Source organism: Rutidosis leptorrhynchoides, chromosome 1 (assembly GCF_046630445.1).
Source record: "Rutidosis leptorrhynchoides isolate AG116_Rl617_1_P2 chromosome 1, CSIRO_AGI_Rlap_v1, whole genome shotgun sequence".
In the NCBI taxonomy this organism is placed as follows: Eukaryota; Viridiplantae; Streptophyta; class Magnoliopsida; order Asterales; family Asteraceae; genus Rutidosis; species Rutidosis leptorrhynchoides.
In genome coordinates, this window is record NC_092333.1 from 142927276 (window position 1) to 142933275 (window position 6000).

Genomic DNA, 6000 nt, shown 5'->3' on the forward strand with positions numbered 1-6000 from the left:
TCAGCCCATTTGTACATGTTAGGGTTATCGGTTATTTAGTCATCTGATTGTATGCATTGCCAAAATCAATAAACAATATCCTTCTTTGTACTTAACATGGTATCAAAATCTAACGCAACTCACGATATAAACAATGAGATGAAGGCAAGTAAACGGAGTTTACGATATAAACGAACAAAATAAAGAGAGTGACCAATCAAACGAAAAACGAAATGTTAACAACCATCTTCGATAGATAGCTTTTTAGATTAACTAACTACACTTAGGGGGATGTGTATTCTTATGAAGAATATTTGCTTGAAGAGGAACAAAATAAAATATCTGTTGAAGAAACATTATCAGTCCATAACCCGAGTTGTTGAGAAGATATATTTCCACGTGGTTTACGACCAAGATAATATCGTCGGACAAACATTGTATACGCATCTTACGAAAAAGGAACATGTATATTACAGAATGCCAACTACTTACTCCGACATGCACCCTGCAAAATGTTTTAGATTAAACACGCTAGTCAGCTGGATAAAACTTCAAGATAGCATCATGAACAATGACATTCATTTGAGACTTTGAAGTCCGTGATAATTCATCCGGCAAGCGTTCAGCAATAAATATTAAGGTCATTAATATCTTTAAAGCAATTAACACCGACCTTCGGATCCAAGCTGATTACTCTATGATACATGATCGTTTTAAGGGATACAGTAAAAACCAATCACACAGTACCGAGACCAGTGAAAGTCAACTGAATTCATGGTGCCATTATGCGTTCATTGTCATTATTTCGAATATTCATCGTCATGGGCTTTTATTCCATAATACATGTTGGCACTTCAAGGAAAAATCCACTCCGTTCAATCTGGGATTTGTTGTCTTCAAAGTTGCACGGAAACCAACCGGACCCCGTATGTCGGTTTCGTAAAAATAAAGCTACTTCGCACTCCGTTTAAACAAAAAATGTATAATGACGGTACCCGCCTTCAATTAATCAATGACAACATGAAATGTGATTCAGTTTAGTTCAAACCCTTTTTAGCACCATTGAGGGCTTTGAGTTAAAAACATATGAAATCTAAGAATTTCGCCGACAAGAACTTGTTGCCAGATTTACAAACTAGAACTATGCAAGTGGTTATTATAAAAATCTCATTTCGCACCTCGGACGATCGATAACTTGCTCAAATTTATGTTATTATATTACATTCACCATCCTGGAAAATATTCAACATTGAACTTCAGTTAAAGTGTCATTCCAAGAGCTCCATTTAACAAATTACAAAGGCGGAAGGAAACTACATAAGACCGTTAATATTATCATCGGACTCCGTCAAGCAAAAGTTACAATGACCTCATCAATACATACTTGGTAAATTTCCCATTGCCATTTCTGATACCATTTTCTTCTTGCTCCGTTGTGCTACCAGGATATGAATCTAGATTCACTAAGTCATCGTTCACCATTTACCGTTCACCACCAGCTGTCAATGGAATCCGTCCACCATTCATAAAAGTGTGTTAGAACTAAAAGAAGGAAAAGCGATTATCCCTGTTGAAAGCAACATGATTTATCCAAAAAACTACATCAGTAAAAGTAAACACGTGTGAAGATAAAAGGTGTTGTTCACAGTTTTCAAGATATGGCATGCGTACACAGTAGAGTATGCCTACAAGTTTTAGGCAAGCCTATTATAAAAAAAAAAAAAAAAAAAAAAAAAAACAAACTCAGTGGAGCAGCTTTTTGAAAGGACCCGTTCATATACATTATAAACGATTCACAATAGTTGATTACATTGCGAGGTATTTGACCTCTATATGATACTTTTACAAATATTGCATTCATTTTTAAAAGACATACTTTCTTTACATCGAAAATTGACAGGCATGCATACCATTTCATAATATCCACTATCCAACTATAAATTGATTTAATAATAATCTTTGATGAACTCAATGACTCGAATGCAACGTTCTTCGAAATATGCTATGAAAGACTCCAAGTAATATCTTTAAAATGAGCAAATGCACAGCGGAAGATTTCTTTAACACCTGAGAATAAACATGCTTTAAAGTGTCAACCAAAAGGTTGGTGAGTTCATTAGTTTATCATAATCATTTATTTCCATCATTTTAATAGACCACAAGAATTTCATTTCCAGTTCTCATAAATATACGTCTCATGCATAGAGACAAAAATAATCATTCATATGGTGAACACCTGGTAACCGACATTAACTAGATACATATAAGAATATCCCCTATCATTCCGGGATCCTCCTTCGGACATGATATAAATTTCGAAGTACTAAAGCATCCGGTACTTTGGATGGGGTTTGTTAGGCCCAATAGATCTATCTTTAGGATTCGCATCAATTAGGGTGTCTGTTCCCTAATTCTTAGATTACCAGACTTTAAAAAAAAAAGGGCATATTCGATTTCGATAATTCAACCATAGAATGTAGTTTCAATTACTTGTGTCTATTTCGTCAAACATTTATAAAAGCGCATGTATTCTCAGTCCCAAAAATATAAAGGGTAAAAAGGCAAATGAAACTCACCATACTGTATTTCGTAGTAAAAATACATATAACGTCATTGAACAAGTGCAAGGTTGGCCTCGGATTCACGAACCTAAATTAATTATATATATTTATGTGTTGGTCAATATTTGTCTAACAAATTAGGTCAAGTCATGGTGTACCACAATCCTAATGCTCGAGACTAATATACAAAAGTCAACAAAAGTAAATTTGACTCAAAATAATTTCCAAAAATCTATACATGATTAATATATAGTTTAAATATCGTCGTTTTATATTTTTAAATATTTTTAAAAGATTTATTAGAGTAAATAATATAATTTATTTATTAATAAATAAAATTTTATATTAAATTTATATAATAAAATATACTTTTATATATATTAAGTAATAAAATTTATAGGGTTCATTTAATATCATAAAGATAATATGATAGGTATTATTAAAGTAAGTTATTACACGTAGTAAAATATGTTTGTATCACATATTTATTTGATAAAATAATATCTATAATGATAGTAAGTAAAAGTTGTATTATTTTGTAATAATAATTATTATTATAAAAATATCAATATTTATAATTACTAATATGACATTATGATAAAACGATAATTCTAATTATGATAACTTTAATATTTACGATAATTTTTAATATTATCTTTAAAATAATAATTCTATTTAAAATAATAATAATAATAATAATAATGATATTTTATAGTAACAATGACATTTCTGTTAAAATGATAATTTTTGTTAAAATGATAGTTTTAATACTAACGATACTTTTAATAATAATAGTAATGATAAAAATAATAAGAACGATAATTTTATCTAAATCAATATCTTATAATATTTTAATTTCATCATGATACTCTTACTCATTATTTCCTAATTGTTTCGTTTAATAGCTTTTAATCATCTTTTATATCGTGTTCATAATAATGATAATAATAGTAATCAAAATAATTAGGTGTTACAAATATTTGTTTTAATTACACTAATATTAATAATGATAGTTACTATAACATTATTAACGATAATACTAATAATTATCTTAATGATAATATAGTAATAATAATAATAACAATAACAATAACCATTTTTAAATAATGATACATATATTAATAATGATAATAATAATAATAATACTAATAATAATAATAATAATAATTGGATAATAATAATAATAATACTAATTATAACTTTAACGATAATAACGATAGTAATAATAAAAAAAATAACAATTTTTAATGATAAATCCCTTTTATTGATAAAGATAATAATAATGATAATAATAAGATAAAACTAGAACGACGATAAAAATGACGATAATAATAATCATTTTTAATAAAAATATCGAAAATTCAATTGATTATAACTTCTAATCCGTTCATCGAAACCATTCGATATATAAAGGAAAAGTTCTTAATTTTTCGCTAGCTTTCCAAAGACATGCATATCTTATACCTTATCTCAACCGCAAGTGTAACTAATTCAATATTCAACCTAACTTGTCTAAGGGCAATATCAAAAGTACAAGCATGCATAATCCTAAATACTCGAGCACTAGTCAGGGATACACTATTAGTATGTAAAAGTTAAATTATGAGTACTCACGTATCAATATTGAGATTCAACATTGCAGGAAAGGTACGTAGACGCAACGAAAATGATAAACACTATATTGACCTCACGAGCATGCCCATGAACCATACTCAATCACCTCCATAGCTATAACCCATAATTTCCTTAATCCTATCCTACTCGAAAAATAATTTCGAAATCACTTGGACAGCACTCCGTCGTAATATTTTATGTATACTAATAATATCTTGAAATAATACGGAGTACATATGTATATGTAAATCGATTGAGAGAGTTTAGAGAAAAATATTTTCAAGTTTCTATGAAATAATGAAACCTATTGAATTCTATTTATAATAGATTTTTGAATTATTAAAGTGAATTATTAAAGTATGAATTATTAAAGTGAATTATTAAAGTATGAATTATTAAAGTGAATTATTAAAGTATGAATTATTAAAGTGGATTATTAAAGTATGAATTATTAAAGTGAATTATTAAAGTATGAATTATTAATTTGAATTATTAAAGTTAAAGTAAAGTAAAAATAAAGTAAAGGTAAAGTTTAAGTATAGTAAAAGTATAAAACTATGTACGTATAATACGCGTATAAATATATATAATATTAATTTAAATCGTTATATATATTTAATAAAATAAAATATAAATATCGTTATCTTTATCATACTAGTTAAGTAATGAGTTGTCAAAAGTGGTTCTAGATATTTATAAAAGTTATATACGTTTTAATAATAAAGTTCTTTTTAAACTGAAAACGTTTTTGTACGTTTGAAACTAAATAGATCAATTGAGTCTTTATGAGATTCAATCTTCCACTATCCTTTGTCTAGTTCTCAATGATTGACAATTTGTTCTTATTTATAAATCACTTTACCATTTTCCGAATATTGTTAAAATGGAAAGATTTCTCAAATCAACGTGGGCCTTTCAACAGAGACTTGTAATCATAATTCAATATATCTGATAATTCAATCATTTGATCTTATCTTCTAATTCCATTGATAAACATTTTGAAACAGATACAATCATATAAAGTATTTAATCTAATATTTTGTTTACGTTTCAAGTTATAATATATATACACATATACATATATAATCATATTCGTTTAATGGTTCGTGAATCGTTGGAACTTGGTCGAGGTTGAATGAATGTATGAACATTGTTTAAAATTCTTGAAATCTAACTTAACAAATATTGCTTATCGTGTGTAGTGACCCGAACTTTTCCATGTTTATATATATTAATTGAGAGTGATATTTACATGATTAAATGTTTCTAACATGTTAAGCAATCAAACTTGTTAAGACTTGATTAATTGAAATAGGTTTCATATAGACAATTGACCACCCAAGTTGACCGGTGATTCACGAACGTTAAAACTTGTAAAAACTATATGATGACATATATATGGTTATATATATAGTTAACATTATATTATGATAATTAAACATATCATTAGGTATATTAACAATGAACTACATATGTAAAAACAAGACTACTAACTTAATGATTTTGAAACGAGACATATATGTAACGATTATCGTTGTAACGACATTTAATGTATATATATCATATTAAGAGATATTCGTACATCATAATATCATGATAATATAATAATTTAAAATCTCTTTTGATATTATAAACATTGGGTTAACAACATTTAACAAGATCGTTAACCTAAAGCTTTCAAAACAACATTTACATGTAACGACTAACGATGACTTAACGACTCAGTTAAAATGTATATACATGTAGTATTTTAATATGTATTTATACACTTTTGAAAGACTTCAATACACTTATCAAAATACTTCTACTTAACAAAAATGCTTACAATTACATCCTCGTTCAGTTT